We start from the raw sequence: 27,418 nt of genomic DNA on the forward strand, positions 1-27,418 counted from the left end.
TGCAAAGTGGGGGAGAATCAGGCCTTCAGTTTTGTCCTTTCAACTCATTTGGCTTCGTAAGGCTTTCGCAGGTATAACTGAGGCTAGAATTTGTCAATGAAACTTTTTGAATTCTTTTTTCAGCCCTAGGAGCTCTTTGGAGGTATTAATATAGGCAAAGCATTAAAAGCACATGCTTAGCTTCAATCATGTGAGTAATCCAATCTCCAGAAAAGCCCTTCAGCATGTGCTTAACATTAAGCACATGCTGAAGCACTTTGATCAATGGAGATGGATTATTTAAGGTTTTAGATATGTTTGAGAGCTTTGTTTGAACAAGGCCACAGTTTTTCTTTTTTACAAATTAAAGACTAATTTTTAAGAGGCTGCTAATTTGGACTTCCACTTTGAGACTGCTAAAGACTGTTTTTCAGAGCTGCTTAGCTCTTTAAATTCAGCAGGAGCTTCAGGTGCTCAACACTTCTAAAAAACAGACCTTTGTGTACCAAATTGGGTACCCAAAATTAGTGGACACTTTTGCAAATGTTGACCTTGAAGCATAAAACCGAAATAGGAAGAAGTCTTAAGAGGCAGAGAATCAAATTACATCCTCGGTTAAATCCATGCAACCCCTTTGATTTCAGCAATGCAAAAATAATTCTAAAAACAATGAACATTTTGTTAAGTGATTTGTCTCCACTTGTTAATGGTAGTAGAAAAAGTGGTTTGAATGAGCCTTGTTCAACTCACATACTCTTAGAGCCTGATCCAAAGCCTGCTCAACTCAAAGGGCATCTTTTCAATGTCTTCAATGCTCTTTGAGCCAGAGCTTTAATGAGCTAGATCCTGCTTCCATTGAAGTCAATGGGATTTTGGCCACTGACTTAATGATGAGCAGGTTCAAGCACAATAAAACCACCTGTATGAAAATTACATATTAGAAACTCCCACATGCATACTTACTATAAATATAATAGCAATATCACATAGTAGTGGTTTAATTTCAGTATATGCGTCCCAGCTCTCATACAACGTTCTCAACAGAACTAAGGATAAAAAGTTGTAATAAGAGACACGTCTTCTGTAAATGTATAAATAATATTCTAAAGCATTTTTCGGTCCCATTTTAAGACTTGCTTTTTTAGCACTCTAACTCTGCAAGAATGTTTCTAAACTATTTAAAAAGAAGGGTGGGACGTGGCATCCAGAAAACCATTTGCTCACCATACTTTGTGTTTTTCTTTCACTTCAGCCCTGGGAACCAGATGGCAGACTTTAGTAGGTATGTTCCCCTAACACCAACATCTGGATCTCTGGCAGAGCCTCCCAGCCAGTTGTGCTGATAGCTGTTCAATTCCTTGGAGTTGCTTCATGCTCCAGTAATGTAGCTTTGCTATTTTTGGTTTTCCTGAGCAGCCAGGTCACGTGGACATCATTCTCATCTCTCTAGCCTCTGATCATCCTATTTTAATTCATGATCCTATTCGTGTCTTGACTGAGAAGATCTAGGACAGATCTTGGTGAGATCCCTACATAGTGTTTATACCTGCAAAGGCACGTGTATCAACACACATTTATATTTCCATATCTATCTCTCTTGGCCCCTTCTCTGATTGGGCTCTCATTTTTCCATCCCAGCCCTACAGGTGGGCTCTTCAGACAGACATCCCTTGCCTAGGATCTGGGTTGCTTGGGCAGCAGTGTATTTCTTTCCTCAAGCCCATGGAAGGAAATTGTTGTGAGAAGGGCTTCTTTCTCACTTGAAGACCAGGAGAAGTCAGTGTACAGCCTGTCGTGTCTGGAAATCCATTTGTTCTGGGAATCACAGCTAGGAGCATTGACAGCAACAGGGAGTGGGGTGGGGAGTGAATCAATATGTCAGCAACTTTTCTTTTTTTTTAAATTTTCTGTCCGATATCTGCACGCTTAACCTGAATAGGGTCTGGGTTTGCCCATGCTTCACAATACCACAGCCTTTAGCAAAAAAAAAAAAAAAAGAGAGAGAGATTGGAGAGTAGAATTCCTTGACATTTTCTGATTTTTTTGAAAAGTTTACTGAAAAGTTTTGCTGAAATTTTGACAAACAAGTTTCCAATGAAATTTTGTCTTCTTCCTCACTTCCATTTTTGAATAGCTCTAATGGAAGGAATAAGAGGAGAGCAAGATTTCTGGAAGAAAGAAATGATTTTGAACATAGGCTGTGGACAAGAAGGGAGGTACAACAGGGAGAGAGGTGGTATTGGAGTGGAGGCCTAAGAAAGAGATGGTATCTATAGTCATGCTCTAAAAGATCTTGGAGAAACAAACTGAAAATACATTCCACTGTTTAGTCTTGCAGGACATGAGATGTGCACACTTTTTGTAAGGGACAAGAACACTGGAGGTCATCTTCTTGTTTTGGGAGACTGGAGGAAGTCCTTGTCTCTATATCTGTTGCTATGTAATTTAGAATTAACCAAACAAGTACACAGATACACACAAAAAAAGGAATGGTTGTGACATAAGTTTGAATCAGTAAATATTTAAGGGGATCTAACCTTAGATGATGTAAATTGGCACAGCTGCATTGTTTATACACTTACCATATTACTAGCTTTGGAGCTGTGCTTATTTTCACCAGCTGAGGGTCTGGCCCATTTCGGCCCTGTCTATCTAAAAGATAATTGCACTGGTATAACAATAGTCAACTAATTACACCCATGGGAATTTTCTCAAATTTTTCTAAAGTACACAGGCCCTAAGTAGATTTACTGAGTCATGCTTGTATCACAATCATTCATTTATTTGTGTCTGAGTGTGGGGAGGAATAAGGCAGAGGGAGAGAGACTGGATATTTGAATTACTATCATTTTTACAAGGCAACAGAACTGAAGATTGGCTTCTCCTAGACTTCCAAAAGGAAAATATAACTTCCAATTTATCCCCTTCAGTGCAGTCAATGAAGCTATGCCAATCTGCATATATACTACTTTCCTAATAGATATAGATTATATCTACTTGAAGCATTATGTTTGGTTGATCCTTCAAATACAAACTATATGATGAGCAATACTATATTCACAGCTGCGTAGGTATTACAACGTGGGTATATGTTGAAGATAGAAAGATTTCTCATTACAGAAATTTACAATATGATATCACCTGAATAGAACTGTTAGAGCTGGTTGGAAAAATTCAGAATTTTGGCAAAAATATGTAACAGTTTGTCTCATTTTTCCACCTAATTCTAGAGCTGAGTCAGAAAATTTCAAATATCTATTTTAGTCTTAAAATTTTGATTAAAAATGAATTTTCACCACTTTAATGTTACAATTATAATTTGGATAAAAGAATAATTAAGAAATGCTTTTTAAAAATCAATATTAAGACAAAGAAAACAGCTAAATGTGTGTTAAATTTACCTGGTTGTTGCTATCAGCCAAACACTCGCCCTGAAGCAAGAAAATGCTTAAGCACATGCTTAATATTTTAAGCATGGGCTCAAGTATCAACAGGGTTAAGTGCATCCACTTAAGTGCCCTTCCTAACTAAGGATGCTTTCCTGAATCAGTGCCAGAATGCTGCTGTCTCAATAAACACAAAAACTTGGTTTTTAATGTAAGTGCACACACTATTAGTGTAGTATTAACTATGCCAAACCCTGTTAAATCCACAAAAGAGGCATCACTTTTGTATTCTAATTCTGTAATTCCTGACCCAGATTTAAAGGATATAAAGATCAAGATATTTTCATAATTTGTAAGACTACATGTTTAACTCACTGTTGTTTTAACCCCCCTCAAAGCTTGAAGCTGAAATCTGTTTCCTCACTTCTATAGATGCGTTTCTTTCCCATTGTGTGACTATACAGGGTTGTTGTTGTAGAGTTGTGCTCCTGAGCACTGAGCAGCTGGGCTGGCTGTGTTTCTTTTTATTTTGAAGTTCACTGAACCATTTGATCTAAAACAAAACAATATAGAAAAGGATAAAACATATAGCCTGGGAGCAAACATTTTGAACTATAGAAAAACAAACCAAAAACAATGAAGTTACCAGTTTTTGGTGCTGCTTCTGCTCTCACTTCAGTGGACACTGAACCAGGCCTTTAGAGAGAAGAAATTATGTGAAATTGACTGGCTCTGTTTTGAAACTTCACTGAAATAGAAGATAAAATTTCCTGTGGACTCCTGGATCAGGTTGTGCATAAGATGAAATACTTACTCACAAAGGAGTAAGTTCCAACTGAGTAATCAACAATATGTCCATAAGATTTTTTTTTATCCCATTTTACAGTGTGTCTGTGTGTCTACAGACATGAATGCCTCAAAAACTACCTGCATGGAAATGCTTACCAAATTTGCAAAGTTTTTAAGATCATTTACTGAAACCACTTCATTCTGAACAGTTTGAGTCTGATCCAACAAACACATTATTTGTAGTAATACTTAGGGTCTTCATTGCACACAGCGGCGGCTCCGGGCACCAGCGCTCCAAGCGCGTTCCTGGGGTGGCAAGCCACAGGGGTCGGCCTGCCGGTCCCTGCGAGGGCAGCAGTCAGGCAGCCTTCAGCGGCATGCCTGCCAGAGGTCTGCCAGTCCCGTGGATTCTGTGGCAATTCGGCAATGGGTACGCCGAAGCCATGGGACCGGCAGACCTTCCACAGGCAAGCCACTGAATCTGCGGGACCGGGGTCCTCCCGCAGGTGTGCCGCCGAAGGCTGCCCGACTGCTGTGCTTGGAGTGGCAAAAAAACTAGAGCCGCCCCTGATTGCACAAGGTCCAGTGCAAAGTACCTACATGAGGAACAAATATTTCGTAATGGGCCCTTCAGTCTAGCAGAGAAGGTACAACATGATCCAATGGCTGGAAGTTAAAGCTAGATAAATTTAGACTGAATACAATGCATAACTTTTTTTTTTTACAGTGAGATTAATTAACCATTGGAGCAATTTGCCAGTGGTCATGATGGATTCTACATCTCTAGACATTTTTTAATTGGGTGTTTTTCTTAAAGCTATGATCTAGGAATTATTTTGGGGAAGTTCTATGGCCTGTGTTACACAGGAAGTCAAACTAGATCATTATAATGGTCCCTTCTGGCTTTGGAATCTGAGTCTTTAAAATACTTATTAAAAAAACAACCTCTATATTACTCATATGCACATGATTGCAGGATCAAGTCCTTAGTCAAAATAGGTTTATTCTTATACATACATACAGTCACGCACACAGATTTGGAAAACATTGAAACAGAGCCTGTGAAGAATCTGGAAAGCTCTAATATTATTGAGTGTTCTTTTGTGACCCCTGCTGTTTGGATTTAATACTGTGCCTTCAAAAAATGTATCTGAAAGTGAGTGTTGGTTATAGTTTCACTCTCATCCCAGCAAAATCAGAGAAGGTACAAACACGTATTTGTTTATATGATTTACTACATTGTCTATATCTGTATTTTATACTTCAGTTCAAGTGACCTCTCTTCTTTAATACAAAATACAAGATGTCACAGTTCCCAGCAGAAATGACAATATAAAATATGTAGTCTATTTATTTGAACTTTTTTGTGTTCATGATTTCAAGTTTGTGTTCAACTAGTTGTTACTCTGATGAAAGAATAAGTGTTTAAAATAAAATATTTTCTATTTAAAAATATTAATGCATAAAAAGAACTGATGTTCTCAATGAGAGAGAAATCACTCTGTTCATACTCTCTCTTTGTGCAGTTGGAGCTGTAGCATAAGCTATGTAGGTAAAGCCTATCCTCACCCCAACATTGTTATTAGGTCTTGTGGCGCAGGGGGGGGTGGGAGTCTGGTTTGTGTATGGAAAATTGCCTTTCTGTGAAATGGAAATTTTTGTGGGAGTGGGAAAAATCCTATTTTCACTGACTTTTTTGAGGCTTTTAAATATATATTTTTAAAAAACCTGAATGTCTTGGTGTTTCAGAAAGTCAACAATTTTTGACAGCCAAAGACAAATAATTGTCAGTTTTTCAAAGGATAGTTTTTTAAAAAATAATTGTTATAATTGAAATTTTTTGTGGGAAAGAAAATCCTTTTCCAGGCAGCTCTCTAATTATTATAAGTTCCTAGAGTAAGGGAGACACCATGTGCCCTGGAAGGAGAGAGAGCAAGAACTACAGAAAGAAAGGAGTTTACAAATATTGGGTGTAGAGAAGGAAATAAAAGAAGAGGGTTTAGAAATGGAAAATCCCAGCTAAAATGTGATGCTGTGTATTTGAATTCTTTAACCATTCTAAAGAGAATGCTAGGACTGATTCTGCTTTCACTTACACCACTGTAGATCAGGAATGACTGATGTAAACTCCAGGATCAAGCCACGGGTAAATGAGGAAAAGCAGAATCACATCTAAAATTCTCTGCCCCTCTTCCAGGACTTAGTATTTTTGGATCTATTAAGTTTTATAGTACCTGTGCTTGCAGGTATCTTCAAAATCATTGCTCATGAAGCACCTGTGATTAATATGCAGCTTTAGGCATATTCTCACTACACTGCTTATGCTGGTATAAATCAGAAGTAACTCCAATTAATTCAACAGAATTACAGTGGTATAAAGTGGATGTAAATAAAAAGAGAATTAGGCCCCATAGGGCCAAATTCTGTTTTCTTACACAGGTGTAAGTCTAGAGTAACTCAGCTGAAGCCAATGGAATAACTAAATCTATGTGGCTGCAAGCAACAGCAGCAGATGGTCCATATTGTGAACAGAGCCTCCCCTTTCTCTCTCATAATTAGTCTATTTCCGTCATTGGCAATTGCTGATTGCCAAGATATGTCCTGTTTGTGTACATAAGTTGTTTCATTCTGTGAGATCGCCGCATTTGTGACATCACCGTCATTTCCAAGGTTCTCTACTACTTTTGAGGAGGATTGCGATAAAGGAGATCCCACAGTCTGGTCTCAAATGTAAAGATAATTAATATTCCTTCTGGACTCATGATCAAAGAACTGAATCCAGTTGCATTCCCACATTCTTATTTCTCCTTTCAATGTATTCCAAGCTCTTTTTTTAACTCAAAGTGTTGTGTATTTTTTTTCGAGGGACTTTCCTGAGCCATTTCCAATAAATTAGAAGAATGAAGTGAATATCTCTGGCCATTCTACAATCCTCTCCTGGCTAGCCATTTGGAAAATGGCTGTGTCCTTTGTGTGACGCATATGATTATGTTTTTGCCAGGGAAAGACAGTGATTTCCATTTTCCTTGCTGGTTTTACATTTAGTCATAAGACCTGGTTGACATGGTGACTATGGAACTGTACATATTTGGGTATAATATAGTAAAATCAGAGAAGGGCTCAACCTGCAAATTCTGATTCAAACCCAAGCTTTCTCAAAGTCTGGGAGCATTTGATACAGGGTGAAATCTGACCCCACTGCAGTCAAAGGGAGTTTTGCCATTGACTTTACTGGAGTCAGGATTTGAGCCCCCATGTTTTTGTTCAAGCCTATCTCTGACTCAAATATTTCTAGATGTTGTTACTAGGCCCTTTCTAAATCAGGCAGTGGATTACTGAGAGCAGCATAAAAAGAAGATCCCGTCAGGATGAAAGAGGAGCCATGTTGGATCCTCTTGGCTTTTTTTCCAGATATCCATCCACTATGGATATTTGGCTTTTAGATGAAACGCATCATAATTACTTCTACTTTAAAAAAATGGTCCATTCTGCAGATGAATGGGTTAAGGCTGTACTTACAAAGGGTCATATTTTTACCCTCAGTTTTGGCACAAAATTTCCATTGAACTTGAATAGGAGATCTGCTTCTGGAACTGAGGTAGGGCATGTCCCTCAAATAAGATAACACACAGAAGGCTGTTCTTAGTAAGATAGCAGGGCAGCTGATGATATATCAACAGATCCTCAACTAGTGTACACCAGGTTAGCTCTGTTGAAGCCAAGGGAGCTACACTGATTTACACCAGCTGGGCATGAGACCTGTTTGTAGTTGCAGGAATAGCAATGACACTTTCAGTATATTTGGTCTCCTCTAGCTGTCATAGGCAAAATATGAAAGGTTACAAGAGTTTGTTCAGATACGTATCCAAAAGTCCAGGGGCCAAATCTTCAACTGACATTAACTGGTGGCAATCCATAGGGTCCAAAAATGCTTGATTACAATTTCTCCCTCCCAAGTATGTGCTATTTCCCTGAACCAAGCTCCTTTTCCTTGCCCCCACCTACAGAATTCCTCCTCCTCACTGCCATTTATCTTTAGAACCCTCTAATAAGTCTTCTACTTTTGCTGATTCCATTACAAGGTTTGAGGAGTCCAAGCACATGTTCTCCTTGCATGGGATGCAATTCATAGCTCACATGTTCAGGGTATTCTCCAATCAGAGTTGCCCTAGAATGTTTTGTGTGTTCCTAAGGTAAAAGCCCCAATATGTACAATATTTTGATAGAACAATATGATGGGCCCAAGACAGAGTGGGACTGTCAGGTCTTGAAAATGGTTTGGGTGTGTGTGTGCTGGGGAATAGTGGGTAAGAAGGATATTTTAAAGCAGAGGTGGGCAAACTGCAGCCTGCGGGCCACATCTGGCCCACGAGACCCTCCTTCCCAGCCCTTGAGCTACCAAGCAGGAGACTAGCCCCAGCCCCATCCCTGCTGTCCCCCCTCCCCTGCAGCCTCAGTTCACTGTGCCCCCGCGCTCTGGGCAGTGGGGCTGCGAGCTCCAGCCAAGCAGCATGGCTGCAAGAGCCATCAGCCTGCTCCGGTGATCTAGACTGTACGGTGGCATGGCTGGCTCCAGCCGGACGACGTGGCTGCCAGTCCTGGTGCTCTTAGTGGCATGGTAAGGGGGCAGGGAGTCCCGGGGGGGCGGGCAGAGGACAGGGAACAGGAGGCAGTTGGATGGGGTGGAGATTCGGGGGGGCAATCAGGGGACGAGGAATGGGGGGGTTAGGCGTGGGAGTCCCAGGGGGCCTGTCAGAGGGCAGGAGTGTGGATAGCGGTCAGGGCAGTCAGGGGACAGGGAGCAGAGGGGTTGGATGGGTCGGGAGGTCTGAGGGGGGCAGTCAGGGGGTGGGAAGTGGGAGGAGGAGGATAGAGAGTGGGGGCCAGGCTGTTTGGGGAAGCACAGCCTTCCTTATCCAGCCCTCCATACAGTTTTGGAATCCCAATGTGGTCCTTAGGCCAAAAAGTTTGCCCACCCCTCTTTTAAAGCATTCAGGTTCAGTTCAGGGGAAGAAACTGTAGTGTGAAACAGTACTTAATTTGTTAGATACAGTTCTTCCACTCCGAACTTTCTCTTTCAATCACTCCTCTGACCTTCCCATCAGTTACTTGTAAGTATTTTTGCAACAATATTTTTGAAAGCTTTCCTAAAGTAAAATGGGCCAAACCAGTGATGTCCAGGTGAAACACAACAGCATTTGTCCCAAGACCTGGACTATGAATAGCTATGTTAGAAAGGAGATAGCTGTTCACTGATAAATGTATTTATTTTATTTATTTTAAGTTTGAGATATTGGGCCAGATCCGCACTGATGTAAATCATGTACCTCTGACATCAGTGGAGCATCTCTGATTTCCACCAGCTGATGATAAGGCCCATCGATCTGATTCTCTCCTGTCTTATGCCTTTTCTTATCCCTGTGCAAAGTGGATGCAAGCTGCTATGAAATCAACATTCTCGCCTCACTTTCAGTAATGGTGGTGGTTTACATTCACTTTGCACAGGTGCAAATGACGGTGCAAGGCGATGAAGAATCTGCTTTTTGCATATGCTTGTTTATTGATTTTTAAGTCTGACTATATTCACTGATTTTTATTATAATTTCATTTGACTTTTTAAAGTTAAACAAAATAAAAATCCGTAAGTCGGACCCTTAATTGGTGTTGCAGCTATGCAAATGTACAGGTGCTGAGCTTCTGTTTATTTAGCTTAAGTACTTTTAGGGACCCCTTTACCATAGTATCTGAGCACCTGAGAATCTGGCCTCATTCAATTAGGGGAAACTTCAGACCCTTACTGGTGTTCATAAACTCACATGTTGAAGCTCTACTTTGGGGAAGGGAGGGACTAAAGGCTTGATTCAAAGACAGTTAAACTCAGTGGAAAGTATCAGAGGGGTAGCCGTGTTAGTCTGGATCTGTAAAAGCAGCAAAGAATCCTGTGGCACCTTATAGACTAACAGACGTTTTGGAGCATGAGCGTTCGTGGGTGAATACCCACTGGATCAGACATTAATCAGCCCTTACTGTGCCTTATTTGAGCTGATCTTTATATGGTGAAACTGCTGTTCTAACTTGACCTTGTATGTAGAGCTGGGCAGGAAACATATTTCCTAGCCTGTGAAAAATTCTGAGATTTCAGAAAACCTGTCTAAGTCTCCCACATCCAAGGTGAATGCCTTAATCAATGGGCTTTGATTATTCTAAGGTGCATGGGTGGGTTTTTCTCTCTCTCCAGTTGTGACCAGAGAGTCCATCTGTGATGCTTTGTCCAGTGAAAGCTTCTTCTAAACTGATATGGTCCCATAAAATTTTTGGGGTTTGACAAATCAGTATTTTCTGATAAAAAATGGTTTTGACAAAAAATTCTTGACCAACTCTACTTATAAATAATACACGTTTTTTGGATAATTTAAAAAAATCTGAAAACCAATGCTGAAATTATAAGAATGGCCATACTGGATCAGACCAGTAGTTCATCTAGCTTAGTATCCTGTCTTCTGACAGTGGCTAATGTCAGGTGCCCCAGAGGGAATGAACAGAACAGGTAATCATAAAGTGATCCATTCCCTGACTTCCAGTCTCAGCTTCTAGCAAAACAGAGGCTAGGGACACTCAGAGCATGGGGATTCCATCTTTGACCATCTTGACTAAGAGCCTATCCTTCATGATGGACCTATCCTCTGTGAATTTATCAAGTTCTTTTTTGAATTCTATTATAGTTTTGACCTTCACAACATCCCCTGGCAATGAGTTCCACAGGTTAACTGTGCAATGTGTGAAGAAGTACTTCCTTTTGTTTGTCTAAAACCTGCTGCCTATTAATTTCATTGAGTGACCCCTGTTTCTTGTGAAGGGGTAAGTAAAACTTCCTTATTCACTTTCTCCACATCAGTCAAGATTTTATAGACCTCTGTCATATCCCCTCAAGCTGAAAAGTCCCGGTCTTTTTAATCTCTCCTCATACTGAAACTGTTCCATACCCTTAATCATTTCTGTTGCCCTTTTCCGTACCTTTCCCAATTCTAATATCTCTTTTGATATGAGGAAATCAAATCTGCACGCAGTATTCAAGATATGGGCACACCATGGATTTATATAGAGGCAACATGATATTTTCTGTCTTATTATCTATCGCTTTCCTAATGATTTCTAACATTCTGCTATCTTTTTAGACTGCCACTGCACATTGAGCAGATATTTTCAGAGAACTATCTACAATGATTCCAAGATCTCTTTTTTTGAGTGATACAGCTACTTTAGACCCAATCATTTTGTATGTCTAGCTGGGATTATGTTTTCCAATGTACATTACTTTGCATTTCTCAACACTGAATTTCATCTGCCATTTTGTTTCCCCTTCACCCTGTTTAGTGAGATCCCTTTAACTCAGGGGTCGGCAACCTTTCAGAAGTGGTGTGCCGAGTCTTCATTTATTCACTCTAATTTAAAGTTTAGCGTGCCAATAATGTATTTTAATGTTTTTAGCAGGTCTCTTTCTATAAGTCTATAATATATAACTAAACTATTGTTGTATGTAAGGTAAATAAGGTTTTTAAAATGTTTAAGAAGCTTCATTTAAAATTAAATTAAAATGCAGAGCCTCCTGGACCGGTGGCCAGGACCTGGGCAGTGTGAGTGCCACTGAAAATCAGCCTGCGTGCCACCTTCGGCACGCGTGCCATAGGTTGCCTACTCCTGCTTTAACTCTTCGCAGTCTGCTTTCGACTTAGCTATCTTGAGTAATTTTGTATCGTCTGCCAATTTTGCTACCTCACTGTTTACCCCTTTTTTCCAGATCATTTATGAATATGTTGAACAGCACTAGTTACAGTACAGACCCCTGGGAACCCCACTATTTACCTCTCTCCACTGTGAAAATTGACAATTTATTCCTACCCTGTGTTTCCTATCTTTTAACCAGTAACTGATCCATGAGAGGACTTCCCTCTTATCCCATGACTGCTTATTTTGCTTAAGAGCCTTGTTGTTGTTGGGTGAGATTTAGCCTCTGCTATGCTGGAGGTCAAACTAGATTAACATAATCCAGCCTTAAAAATCTATGAAAAGTAGTAAATTCACATTGATCTAGAATGGCATTGAATAAAGTTAATAGAATTTTTATTAAGACACAACCACTGGAATGGAATTCACTACTTTGATGAATTAAATATCTATTTCATTTTTACAGTCTACAAAGTGTTTGGTTAGTAGCCATAGCAATTTACAGGTGTTAAATTAGTCACAAAGGGGCTTCCCGGTTCCCTGATGCAACAGAAACATTTTGAAAACTACAATGAAAAAACTTAAAAAATTCAATATCAAGACTATAAAGTTGAAAAGCATGGTAAGTGCAACCAAGATCTATGTGCCTTTGACATTTCATAAAATGAAACTTAATAGTGTGCAATACAATTTGCTGCTTCAACGAAAAGGCTTGTTTCAATATTTTCATTCAATGTAAAATGTTTTGGGATAGTAATGGTAATTAAATGTTGTAAATGCAATGACCAATTATTGCTGAGCAAATAAAAGATATTTTAATAAAAAATGCATTCATCTTGGAACTTCAACCTGCCTCTTCTGTACTATATGGCAGATACTTTAACCACTAGACGACAAAGAATTGGGTTAACAAGAATGGGAATTTCAAGGAGTAAAATTAGCCCCAGGAAAGATCTTCTCTTATTGCATGAATGCAATAAAGACATGAGAAGACTTATGTGGAAAAATGTAATAAAATGTTGACTATAAAGGCTACAGAGTTCAAAGTCTGTTCCCAAGTTTGTACTCAAATCTAGGTGTGTGCAAAACCTCATGCAAATTGGACTTAATTTACTTTGTGTTTTGCTTCTTCAGTAATAAAAAGTGAGATTAATAATTTTCCTTCATCTGTAAAAAGCTCTAAATAGAATGATTAGGTCTTGGCAAAACCATAAAAGGGATACAGTCCAAATACTCAGATGTTTGATGATAAGAAGCCAACACCCCAGATTTCTAATAAATTTTGGCCTTCTACAGTCATAACTCTGTCAGTTTCCCATAAAAGCTTGTCTCTCTCACCAATAGAAGTTGATCCAATAAAAGATATTACCTCATCTACATTGTCTCTCTAGTTTGCCATAGGCTATTTACCTTTATCCTCTCATAGCTATTCCAATATTCCTATAGCAGACTGCACAAATGGTCCCTCAAACTCTACTGCCCTCTTTCTACACCTAACAAGCATATGAGAGACTTTCACTTTAAATTACTTCTATTTTATCTGAAGGAAATTGGAAGAAAATCCAAGTCTCGAGGAGACAGATCACATCATGTGTCTCCTCTGCAACAGTTAGCAGCCAGAGCTGGGTGAGAAATTGTTTTCTCATCCCAGGATTATATTCAATTTTTTGAAAAGTTTTCCATCCCAAATCAGGACAAAGTAAAAATCTCAAAAATGTTCATGAACCTAGAAATCAAAGAGAATTTCAATTTGGATCAACTGAAACACTATGTTGAAATGTTTTGGTTTTGGTCATTGCAAAATGTTTCATTGTTTTTTGGATCATTTTTAATGTTTGGTTAAAACTTTAACTCAGCCTAAATTTCTCAATGAAGTCATTTTGAACAAGGAAAGCATTTTTTTTTTCATTTTAAAAAGTCCTAATAAATGTTTCAACAATTTTAAAACTTTTTTCAACATTTTTGAGTTGAGAAATTCATTAAACTGACCCATTTCCAAGACTAGTTATAGTGTAGACAAATCCACATATTTGCATGTGGAAAACACCTACAGCAGTGGGGCTCTTTTGACAAGACAACTCTGAGAAGAAAAAGGTTTTTGCTAAACTGCTCTTAAGCATGTAAAAAAGTAGTACATGGAAAACAAAGGCAGAACAGTTTCAAATTACATCCACCACAAACTATGATTAACTGTATTTATATGCTGGTAATTTATATATTGTACAGTATTGCTTTTCCTATTGTAATAACAACATTCAAACATCATCACTTGGACTGAATCTGATTCTGCAGAGCTAACGTCATGAGCCTATACCACTTAAGGAAAGCAGGAGAAGTGCCTCCCCTAGCTGGTAGCTGTAGTGGACTAATCCCCTCTGTTGACCAATCACTAGACAAGGAGACACTCTACACAGTGAACAATGGATTACTCTGTTATACACCTCCAGCCAACATTCTGTAGAGAATAGTATATGTATACCTCCTGCTACTAACATAGAGGGACAGGTTCATCCAAGTTTGCACAGGGAAGAGTGATTTACAGACTGGCCTCTCCATGGAAGATTCACTTCTTTTGCGGTCTTCTGCTATATAGGAGCTTTTAGGTTATGACTACACAGCCTACTGGTTAAAACTCCTGCAGAGATGTACTGAATCATCTCATTGTCACTTGCCCTGACTACACCTCTTACTGGCCAGTGCTGTCCACTTTTAGCACTGCAGTCATTCCCTACTGATCAGAGGGTGCATTGTGACTAAGTCACCTCCTGAAGGATTTTCCACCTCAGGGGACCTGCGTGTAAATTTATGCCAGTATAAGCAGAATTTAGCTGACTGAATGGAAATTATATATATAATGGATGGCAGTAACAGAACATTATTTCACAGTCCAATCCTGAAGTCCTTCCTCAGGTGTACTTCTCAGTGAAATCAATGGAAATTTTGCCCATGGAAGCAATTCAATATAAGGCCTTTTGTCCTTAGTAGTTTGCATAAGAACAGAAGAATCATAACTCAGGACAACGTGAAGCCGCTAATGTACAGGATAGATTTGTTATTGTATGCAAAAACTCTTATTCACCTCTTATATTAATCTGCTGTTTGCCTGCACTGTTTCAATGCAAACCATGGTGGTCCATTAGAGTTTAGCCTATATCCCAAACGGCTTTGGAAAGGTAGTCGCATTAACTTCAGAATCTGCAGTGTTGGGGGTGCCAGCTTTGTCAATGACTCAGACAGTGATTAAACACAGAAGTATTTTTTCCTACATTTATGAAATGTAAAGATATTTGTTTTGATTCCATCACTGTCACCTCATTAGGCACCAGGCAAGTTAGGTTATACACTGAATCAGTTTTGCACTAGGTTTTGTTTACTTTTCAAAAATTAACATGGTAATTCTCTGTAATAAAATTCATGGTTTACATAGATATCAAAAGCCGTCGTCCATTATTCTACTTAATGTTACAGCTTTAGAATGTGCACTAACTGCTCTGTTTATATAGCAGTTGGATGGAGCACTTAGACCACTGTGTGTCACATCCCAGATTCGCTCCATTTTGAGAAACAGCATGGAATGCCAAAATTAAAAGACCTTTCCATTTAAAATTTCTCCCTTCTCACAGAAAGGTGAAACTGAAGAATTATTTCCCTAAACTCTCTCTTTCCTCATGCATTGGCTACAAAAGCCAATCTTAGTAAAAAGATAAGTGTTTCCTGTTGTAAAATCTGTAGAACTTATGAGGATTCATTATTCAGAGCTAGGTTGGTTAGGTTTCTTTCCTTAAAATTCAGCACGTAGCAGCCTAGAGTAAATGATATACATAGATAAGAGTCCTTTTTTGGAGGTAGGTAGGTCACTATATATTTTATACTTCAAGGCTAGTTCCTGGCCACCAGTACAGGTCCTCTTGTTGCTCAATGCAAATGGGCCATAAAGCTGATCTAACCAGGCAATTTGGGATTCATCCAGCATAGAGGCTGTATCAGGGTGTTTCTGGAGGCATGGTCACAAAGCTGCTGTACTCTGGCAACCCTTCAGCTGGCGTAGTTGCTCCTTAGGGATCATTACCAGTCACAGAGTTTAGAGCAGCCTTTTTGAGGCTCCTCTAACTTAGGCCTGGTCTGCACCTAAAATTTAAGTCAACCTAGCTACATTAATCAGGGGAGTGAAAAATTCTTTCCCCTGAAAGACATAGTAAAGCAACCTAGGACTCATTGTAGACACCGCTAGATCATTGGAAGAATTCTTCCATTGACCTAGCTACCTCTTCCTGAGGGAATGGATTTACTACAGTGATGAAAAACTCCCTTCCAATGCTGTAGTGTCTACACTGCAGCTGTGCCACTGTAGAACTTGTAGAAATACGTACCCCTACACTGGGAGTCAAGCCAGCCCCTGGGTGGTGTTTAGACACTTTTTGCTCTTCCCATACCCTCATCTGGTCCTGCACAAAACACAGCTCAGGCAGACCTGAGGACTGGAGGTAAGATTAATTGATCTACCTACATACTGATCCTTATCCTCATCTGAGTTAAACCAAAGTAGAATAGGAGTAACTCTACTGAAGACAATGGAGTTACACAGGTGTAAGTGAGAGAAGAACAAGGTCCACTAACTTCTGGGTGCAGAAAGCCTGTTCAGAGTAGTTAGAACAGGAAAAATCTGGTAAGGAAACTAGATTTTTGGACAGACCAAACAATGTTATCATTGGCAAATAACTGATCCCTCGCAATGACATTGTAGGAGATGACATGATTCCATAAGGCCAAGGCAGCTTTCAAATTCAGGGTTTAATCCCCTGTTTCTCCAAATTACTTTATCATGACCCACAAATCTATCTTCAGGGTTCATAGGAGGACCCACACACCAACTGGCAGCCTGCTGACAATTGTTTACCTAAGACCCATGAAACCAGGGCCCAGTGTGAGGATCTGCCCCTGAGATCCGATTGGTGGAGTCCCAGAGCAGCTGATTGGCCCACTGGCCCTACTTAAGCCAGCAGCAGAACAGGAAGCTGTCAGAACACGTAGATTCCATCTTGTCTCGACTGGGTGCCTTGTTCCTTCTATTCCTGCTCCCTCAACTTCATTTCCTGGCATCCCAACCGGGCATGACTCCTGGGATCTAACTTGTGATTCTGCTCTCCAATTTGTCATGCTTCTGATCCCTGGTATCCTGGCCCACCCAGCTCTTGAATCTTATTGCATGACTGTGGACCCTGGCTCCTCCTACTAGGTCTGGCTTCCTATGACCCAGGCATGACGGCTTGTTTGGACCACAGTAACCCTGAAGGGCCAAGCCCAGAGTGAGAAGGATGGACTCAGCAGCAGCACCACCACAGCCATCGGACAGAAGCATGGGACTTGCCCAAATGGGCTTCCCACCTCAGGTGGAGGTCAAGTTGAGCAGCTGACCTTGGACAACCAGCAGCTGCAGGAGCAAGCAAGACAGCTCAATGCCAAGAATACCACTCTGAACACAGTGCACAAAGACTTGCCCCAAACAGGGGCCTGCATTACCCTTTGCCCAAATGGTTCAATGAGAACTGCAAGCGGTTCTGGGATTTCATGACCCAATGCTGCCTTCTGCTTCTGATGCATCCCTGGACCTATGCCTCTGACTGGACCAAGGTGGTCTTGGTAATCAGGCTGCTGAGAGACATGTTAGAATGTGTCTCCCACTGCTGGAGGGCCATAGCCTGGTGCTGTCGAACTGGGATGCCTTTCTCCAATCAAGGTCAGCCATCTTTGATGAGCCACACCAAGTTGACATGTGCTTCTATTAAGGTGAACCTGGACACCCCATCTTGGCCCTGGGAGGCCATTTTCATGGAACTACCAGAATTCAGTAGTTTGACCATGTTGACAGTGGTAGATCGCTTTTCTAAGATGACTCACTTTATCCTCCATGGAGGAATCCGCCTGGCTCTGGATAAACAACATAGGCTATCTTCATGGCCTCCCTGATCATGTGACTTCGATCTGGGGGCCTCAGATTACAGCCTGCTTCTGGCATAAGGCCTTACTTTTCTTAGGAGTCCACACATACCTGTCATCTGTCCACCATCCTCAGTCAAACAGCCAAATGGAAAAAATCATCCAGCTCCTCGAACAATACTCTCAATGCTATATCAGCTATCACCAGGATGACTGATCTTCATTATTACCCTGTGCAGAGTTCTCACACAATAATGTAGACTTTGCATCCACAGCCCCTTCTTTATCAATTATGGGTACCACACCCAATTTCACCTGCATCTACCCATGTACTCCCTCTAACCCATCTGCCTTGGACCTAGTACAACACATCTATCACATTTAAGAGAATGTAAAGGGACACTTCAGAAAAAAAACAAAAACAAAGAAGGACTACAAAACGCACATGGACGAACAATGACTGCATGACCTCGTACTCCATAGAACGAAAGGTATGGCTTTCAACACACACTTCTGCAAGGACAGACCCTCTTGGAAACTAGATTACCAGTTCCTTGGCCCATGTCGGATTTGGTGACAAATCTACCTGGTCACCTTTTGAGCTCCATCTCCCTCAATCCCTTGGAGTCCACCCCATATTCCACATCACACTTATAATACCATACACCAAGAACACATTTCCCCTTAGCGGCAAAATACAGAGTCAGGAGGAATATTTTGTTCACAAAGTCCTTGACTCTAAATTCAAGCAGGGCAAATTGTGGTACCTGAGTGACTAGGAAGATTACAGCCTGGAGGAATGCACTTGGGAGCCAGCTGAAACATTCATGCTCCTGTCCTGATTTCTGCCTTCCAGAGCACACCCCTAGGGTGGGAAGGGGATGATGCTATGACCGTGAGGTCTCGATCCCAGGTCCACAGGAGCAGCCACACTGACAGTTACCCAGGAAGCCCAGCCCCAGTATGAGGCTTTGAGGTATGATTGGTGAAGTCTCAGAGTGGCTGATTGATTAAACCAGCAACAGGAAGAAGAAAACTGTCTGAATAACTGGGCTCCATCCTGCTCCCACTACCACACCCCTGGCTTGATTTGCTGGCATTCCAACCCGGAGTGACTCCTGACATCTGATTCATGGGTCTGATCTCCAGTTTGTTTCCTGCCTCTGACTCACTGGTATCTTGACCTGGCCTGACTCTGCTTCCTGACTCGTTCTGATCTGCTTTTGACCTCCTGATGTTCTGACCCAACCAATTTATGACTCCTGTCTCATTACTGCAGACTCTGGTTCTGACTACTCGGTCTGGCTGCCCATGACCTGGCTGTGACAATTTAGCCTCATGAGACAGAAGATGATTTGTGCTGCATGTAACCTCTGATCCTATCTGGAGTTTCCCACTAGGACAGGCCTGCACAACTCGTAAAGCAGCGAGGGCCATATTACTCCAAAGAAAACAGCTGAGGGCCGAACCCCCACAGCCCCGTGGACCCCCACCCCAGCGCTGCCAAGCCACCCCGAAACACAACCCCCCCAGCGCCTCCCAGACCCCCTGAAATACTCCCTCCCCCCAGCACCGCCCGCCCCGCGGAAACAAACTCTCCTTCCCCAGCACTGCCCCACCGAAACAGTGGTATTGAACCTTGATAATATGTTACAGTGAGCCTCTAAGGTAGCATAATTAAGGTAAAAGAAAAATGTCTTTTTGCTAGAAGTAGTATAAGATCTTCCCCCAACTTTGTAATCAATTGCCCTGTTGAATGAATGAGGTGTGACTGAGGAAGGCGTGGAAGACAGGCACCTCCAGACAGCTGCAACCCTTGGAGAGGGGATGGGAGCCAGATCAGATCAGTAGAACAGGTCCTCCACTGACTCCTCGCTCGCCTGCTCAGCCCCTCACCGAACTGCCTCACCTACTCAGCCTCTGCTTCTGCCACTGCCCGCCCGCCCACTCGCCTCCTCAGCCCCCTCCACAGTCGTCTCCTCACCCCCTGCCACTGCCCACCCACCTCTTCAGCCCCTCTGCCTCACACACTGCTTCCCTACTCACCCCCCATGGGCTGCACAGTGAGCCCATGCGGGCGGCATGCGGCCCCCGGGCCACATGTTGTGCAGACCTGCACTAGGATATTTCATCTTCGTATTCAATTGGCACTAGAGTATCAGACTATAGAAGATATAATCCAGCTTATAGAGTCTTCACAGGATGGGGGGGACTCTGTAGTGTAAGCAGAGCGAAGTGTAGCTTAAGCTTCTGTCTCCATTTCTTTTTGTTCCTCTTTTATTGCTATCTGTCTGTTAGCCCAAGAAAATAAAAATAGGTGTATGGTTTATCTGCGTCTGCTCTTAATTTGCTTTTTAACATAAGTTGATAGAAAAAGAAAGATCCCATGGGCCAGATCCCAAGTAATTTTAGCAAATGGAAAATCCACAGGGGAACAGAATCTATTGTAAATCCAGAGCAGCTACAATAAAGTAAGTGGGATTGGAATTTGGCCCATCATATGCATATTGTGCATACATGACTTCTAAACAATTAAATGTATCTTGTTAATACTTTGCTTCTTCCTTCTGAGAAGCAGCACCTTCCTTCTAAAGTTCTCAAACATTTTACAGACTCTAATTTAACTTACAGCATCACTGTGAGTTGGGGAAGTATTATACTAACTTTACAAATAGTGAAACTGAGTCACAGAGATAGTAAGTGATGTACCTAATACAACACAGCAAGTTTTCTAGTGAAGGTGGGCCTTTCACTAAAAGTTGAAGAAATTTTTCACTGAGCTGGTTGAAAAATGGGGCAATTTAAAATAATTAAAACAGCAAAACTTTATTGAGCTTATCAAGAAGTAGGCCGGCTCTACTTTCTAGAGGCCTTGAAGGACACTTTCCATTAGAGATGGTGCTCTTTGGAGGTGCTTCTCAGTTCAGATTACACTGATTACACTGTAGTTGATTTTAAGTGACAAATTCATCAGAAAAGGCCTCTTTATAACAAAAAAAAATGGGTCAGATCTTGCCACTCTGAGGGCTGGTCTACACCTAAAACATAAACCGACCTAGTTACATTCTTAGGGCTGTGGAAAATTTTCACAACTTGTATGATGCAAATAGGTTGACCTATCCCACTGTAGATGCAGTGAGGTAGACAGAAGAATTCTTCTGTCAACCTAGCTGCCAGCTCTTGGAGAGGTGGATTACCTAAATTAGCAGAAACCCCCCTACCATCAATGTGCTGCTGTAACTGCTGTAGTGTAGACTTACCCTTACTCACATTGTCAACAAGTTGTCCCATTGACATCAATGTGGTACTCAGCCTGAATAAGAGTGGTAGAATCTAGTCTTATATGATTGATTCATCTTACCACAGTAAATCAAAGTATTATAACAAACTGAACCAAACTGATTTATCATCCACTTAAACTTCAGTCAGCAGTAATTCTTTTCTACTATTTTTTTAAAAGATTAGTCAGATGAGTGGGATATATCTAGCTGCCATGTGAGCGCAGAGGGCCTGATTTGCAAGACACACAGCACCTTGAACTTCATTTGGTTTTAGTGGGAGCTGAGGTGTTCGTCACTTCTTATTAGTGCACAGTATGTTATATGGCTTGGCCCAAGGTTCCTGGGGCCTGTATAAACCAGCTATCATGCAAGGGACAAAACCAAGAGGCAAACACAGTAGCTAATAAAAAAAATTCTCTAGCATACGAGACCAATTTTCAGATAAACATAGAAATAATCAAAATGAACTCAGCACTCATCCTCCAAATGTAAAATACTAAAATACAATAGTTCCCTACCATACTTTTCTAAAGAGGCAGACTGCCAGGGCTAGTATAAAGTGGACAAACCTGACTTCTTTAAAAGAGAAATCATGTGACTATTGCCCATAACAACTCTGAACTCTGAAATCATTTATTAATCCACCAAACTTTATGCTCCTGTCAGACAATTCTTTTATCCCATGAAGTGCCGTCTCAGGTCATATAGCTACAAGGGCGGCTCCAGGCCCCAGCACGCCAAGTGCATGCTTGAGGTGGCAAGCCGCGGGTGGCGCTCTGCCAGTCGCTGCGAGGGTGGCAGGCAGGTTGCCTTTGGCGGCATGCCTGTGGAGGGTCCACTGGTCCTGCGGCTTCGGGCTTTGGACCTCCCACAGGCACATCTGCGGGAGGTCCGCTGAAGCCGCAGGACCAGCGGACCCTCCACAGGCAAGTCGCCAAAGGCAGCCTGCCTGCCGTGCTTGGGGTGGCAAAAAACCTAGAGCCGCCCTTGCATAGCCCTCCATCCAGCATTATGTCCTGCCTTCAGATATAACACGCAGTTTAGATTTTAATCTAAATCTCAGTTAAGTCAGTGGAAAGATTCTGAGTGACTTTTATAGGTGTTGGATCAGGCCGTCAGGGAGGCAGAGCTGTCCTTTGAGTATGGCAAATTGGGACAACAGCTCCGGGCCCCGCACTTCAGAGTGCATGTGTCATGCAGGAAGCGCTAGGCCAGTCCAGTGGGGGTGGGGTTAGGAGTGCCTGGGGGCCGAGGGAGCGGGATTAGGGTTTCGGGGGCGGGGGCAGGCTAGCCTGGAGGGTTAGCATTGTATTTCCTTTTCTTGCTCGGCATTGCAGGGCTTGTGCTCAGTCTCTGACAGTGGCAGCAGTGACCCTAGCCAACCCTGCTCTGCCCCTCCCTGCCCGGCTCCCAGCATTGCCTGCCACCACACAGCGTCCAGCATCCTAGTGCTGCTGGAACACGCCAGAGCCAGGCTAACCCTATCCATTGCCCTCCCACCCCAGACCCCTACCCTCTTCTGGGACCCCCAAGCACCAGGGGCCCCCTCACCCCTGGCACAGGTGCCACCCTGTGACTCTTCATCATCCCTCCCCACCCCCCAGCACTGGTGTCCCCTCTCCACACCAGATTTCACCTCTATAAAAATGTTAAGGGAGGCCCATACAGGCTGATTTATCCCAGGCCTTGCACAGCCCTAGGGACAGGCCCACAGGGAGGATACTGTTCAAGTATTTTAAATGAGCAAAGGCCAGATTCTGCCAACCGTAGTCACATCAGGTAACATTTTACTCAGCAAATAGGAATCTGACCCTATGTGAACGTATCCTGTAGAAGTATATAGTTAAATCATACAAGTGCCATTTTTAGGATTTAATAATAAACAATGTAGTAGATAGACTAGGGTAATGAACTGATCCTGGGCTATGCAGTGGCCAAAAACTGCCCACAGATGGATGATCTGACAGTTAACAATTAAATATTATTATTAACATTCAGATTATCACATATTCAGGACAAATGTTAAGAAGTAAACTACATTCAGGAAATCAACAAATTGTAGAATGAGTTACCACAGAGGTTTCCAAAATGTGGTCTGTGGAGAACTGGTTGTCTGTGGAGGGCTTGCAGTTGGTCTGCAGAGAGCCAGGAAGAAACCATGGGCACTGGTGCCTTATTTCCAGCTGCTAAATTTCATTTCAGTTACAGATACATTCCTAACCTTACTTCTCACGTAGGCAATTTCTGTACCTAGCACAGTGGTGTTAATGCAACTTCTGTTGGCTGTGGAGGAGGGTGATTCCATTGCGTATGGGAGTGGAGGTAGTTGCAAAATCATCATCCTGTGAAGAAGGTGCACGCTATGAAAAAGTCTGAGAACCCCAGCTTTACCAGGAAAATGATAGAGGTGGAAATATTTGGGATATTATTTAAGAAACACACATAGGACCCTCTCCTATTCGGAGGGCCAATTCCAAGGAAACAATGCCCAGCCAAAGTATTAGGTTGTGTTTTGGCTATCCCCGCAGAGGGGCGACAGCTGGAAGGAACTTTCCACCTTAGCACTGAATAGCTTTTCTTTGACCTATGTTATCCAATGGCTGAAGTTGCCCGTCACTGCTCTAATGTGCACCCATTACAATTCCATTTTCAGAGGTACTTTCCTTGCATTAGGTCTGATCCAAAGCCTATAGGAGTTTATAGAAAGGCTTTCATTGAGATCAGTGGCTTTGGGTCAGAATCATTGTGCATATAAAACAGTAACTCTAAGGACTAGAGGATCAGACCCTCGTCTCCATGTGGGAGGCTAATGATGGTGTTAGGGGAGAATGATGATAGAAACGAGAATGAGTTTAGATGGCCAGAATGGCTTTAATTCATTTTCCACCACCCCCTCCCAAAATCTTAGAATTTTTATGGAAAACACATTTGTAATGTATTCAATTGCATCTATGCAGGGAAGAATAAGATTGGCATAAAGGTAAACAACTGGCAAATTATTCACAACTCAAAATCTGCCCAATGGCTTTTCTTTCCAAAACTTTAGAAATTAGAGACTGTGCACCAGATGTTATAAAAGAAATTACTAATTTAACTGCTAAACTGCTAAAAGGTTCTCTCTAGTAATATTTTCTTGCTGAAAATGCCTGTGTCCTGTTAAATGTTTATTGAATACTATAATTATATTACATTTGCTGTTAAACAATATTGACGTTTATGAATAAAAAAAAGGTTGAGGGTTTTTTGGTTTTTTTTTAAGCCAGGCAAGATGTAAAGTGAACATCTGGTAGTAACCTTATGTGTGGTATTCGGTGGGAGAAGAGCTTTCTTCCCATTTTTTTTCTTTTTTTTGAGGTGTGCTTTTTTTAAACCATGTAGCCTTTGTAATAGAAAGTATGATTAAGCACTAGACCTTCTCACTATCAGTGAAATGTTTAAAGACAAGCCACCAGCAAATCCTCAGCGAGCTGGTGAAGCAAGGATATATTTAACTATGAAACAGCTGTTTTTTGAGCAATAACCCAGCTGTTTGGCTTGGAGGATGCTTGTTAGAGTTGATTAATCATTATATTAAAAATAGAAAAAATAAACATCTTTGGAGAGCACGAAACAGGTTTTAAAAGAAATCGGTAATTCCATTTTTACAAAGAGTGCAACAATAACACAAAGGAATTTCACTTTTAGCAACACAAGTGCATTAGTTAATAGCACAGAAGTGGCTGAACAGTGCAAAACTAATATCACTGCCAGCAATTGATTGAGTTTCCTTTTGCCATTCAATGCTTGTAAAGCATTTTGCAATTGTTTGTGGTACAGAGTTTTTCATATCCTCTTCCTCCCCTAGCCTAGACCTTTTGTTGATTTGCTGTAAAGAGGCACAGTGGATTTGTGTGGCCTGTTGGCTGACTGCCCCGGTAAGTCACTTTTTTTTTTCTCCTTTTCCCATTGGGTAATGAAAGAGGACAGGATGGCAGGTATTTGGCTCTCTTTCCAGCCTTGGGCATTATCCATAACCCAGAGATTTTGATTTGTGTTGGAGACTGGAGCAGGGAATGCATATCATACTGTACCATTTAGTTGGGATTTTAAAACAATCTTTCTTCTATAGGATTTCTCTGTCATGAAATAGATTTAATCAAGAGAATCAGTCAATTATAATACGTGACATTTAAAAGATCTTTTACTTATAACTTGACTCTTTTTAAATTGTAACTCACTGTTCAGAAAGTAATTTCTGCCTGGGAATGTTGTCAAAAACCAAAAGCTTCTTTCCCTATATGTGGGGCTGAATCCTGGTTGCTTTATCGCCATACAAGCAGTCCCGTTGACGCCATTGCAACTCCAGATGGCCCTCAATTCAACGAAGTACTTAAGCACATGCCTAACTTGAAGCATACAAGTAATCTCATTGACTAAAATTAAGCATATGCTGAAGTACCCTATTGAATCAGGGTCCATATGAGTCAGGCGAATAGAGTTTTGCCAACATTAACTATTAAAAATTTGGAAAAGCCCCCTTCTTCTGGCTAGTTTGCTTTTAAAAAAAATAAAAATAGAATAAAAACAGCTTCTTTAAAATTATTTTAAATCTGATCTATTTTTCTTTTAAAATTTATTTCTTTGGAATCCAAATAGAATGTCCAAAGACTCTATTATGATATAATACATCTACCAGAATGAGGAAAATACTAGCTGAGGCAGAACATTGCTAAGAAAAGAGTCCTAGTAACAGCCTTTCAAATTATTATTATTAATAAAATTATATATTAGCCTAATAAATGGTCATATGTGTGTTTACCCCACACTTTGTAATTCCGGGGAATGCTTTATTCATGACTCCTGATGCAGGTATCTGTAAAATTGAATTTTCCTTTCATGAGACATTTTGACACTTCAAAAATAATATTCTAATCCAAATCAGGACAAAATAAAATACTGAAATTTTTCATGACATGAAAAAATATGAAAATAAAAAAATGTTGAAATCGATTTTTTAAAAATTCAATCACAATGCAATGCTTTGACCTATCAAATGAATCTTGTCAAGTATCAGAGGGTAGCCGTGTTAGTCTGGATCTGTAAAAGCAGCAAAGAATCCTGTGGCACCTTATAGACTAACAGACGTTTTGGAGCATGAGCTTTCGTGGGTGAATACCCACTTCCTCAGACATGCATCTGAGGAAGTGGGTATTCACCCACAAAAGCTCATGCTCCAAAACGTCTGTTAGTCTATAAGGTGCCACAGGATTCTTTGCTGCTTTTACAAATGAATCTTTTTCATTTAGATTCTCCCAATTAGAAAATTTTAATAAAATGTAGTTGAAAGCTACATTTCCCCCATGAAAAATGTCACTTTAGACAAAACTATATTTTCCAACAGGAATCTATTTTGGTTAAAAAAATGAATTAGCTCTAGCTCCTACAACAGAGTAAAATTAGGCATTGAAAAATATATGTAGTTGTTCAGCCTGATTCTCATTTACCCTGGTGTAAATCATCAGTAACTCCACTGAAACCAATGGATTTACCCCTGTGTAAAATCAGTCTAAAATCACATAATCTATCGGGGATGCTGAACACTGCACCCATGTCTGTGTTCACACACATGGACACTGCCCATGATACCAAACATCTACAAGAATACCATCAACATAGATCACCATTTCAAAAATGAATGAATCATTCATAATTTTCAATAATTTTTTATAATTTTCATAGTATTCCATGAGAATGACAGTCAGGCTCACTTGTCAGTTGTATTGCCAGTTCAGACTACTTTAGTTTTTATTTTAAAGTGATAAATATAAAATCTCATCTAACTCTGTCTCCTTTAAGACAATGGAAAGATTTCATAGATTCATAGATTCATAGATTCTAGGGTCAGAAGGGACCAATGTGATCATCTAGTCCGACCTCCTGCACAAAGCAGGCCACAGAACCCTACCCATCCACTTCTATAACAAACCCCTAACCTATGCCTGAGTTATTGAAGTCTTCAAATTGTGGTTTGAAGACCTCAAGCTGCAGAGAATCCACCAGCAAGTGACCCATGCCCCACGCTGCAGAGGAAGGCGAAAAACCTCCAGGGCCTCTGCCAATCTGCCCTGGAGGAAAATTCCTTCCCGACCCCAAATATAGCGATCAGCTAAACCCTGAGTATGTGGGCAAGACTCACCAGCCAGCACTCATAAAAGAATTATCTGCAGTAACTCAGATCCCATCCCATCCAACATCCCATCACCAACCACTGAGCATACCTATCTGGCGATAATCAAAGATCAATTGCCAAAATTAGGCTCTCCCATCATACCATCCCTTCCA

General features: G+C 41.1%; 1 long non-coding RNA gene across 1 annotated transcript; it reads right to left on the bottom strand.

The window, feature by feature from the left end:
* Window positions 1-1,564: 1,564 nt before the first annotated feature.
* On the bottom strand, window positions 1,565-11,507 carry LOC115645141. The gene is made up of 4 exons (XR_003998656.1): window positions 11,407-11,507; window positions 8,514-8,515; window positions 8,403-8,411; window positions 1,565-1,575 (listed from the first exon to the last, which is right to left on the bottom strand). It is a non-coding gene; the product is annotated as an uncharacterized LOC115645141 (long non-coding RNA).
* Between the last annotated feature and the right edge of the window lie 15,911 nt (window positions 11,508-27,418).

Source organism: Gopherus evgoodei, chromosome 2, assembly GCF_007399415.2.
Source record: "Gopherus evgoodei ecotype Sinaloan lineage chromosome 2, rGopEvg1_v1.p, whole genome shotgun sequence".
NCBI classification, from domain to species: domain Eukaryota; kingdom Metazoa; phylum Chordata; order Testudines; family Testudinidae; genus Gopherus; species Gopherus evgoodei.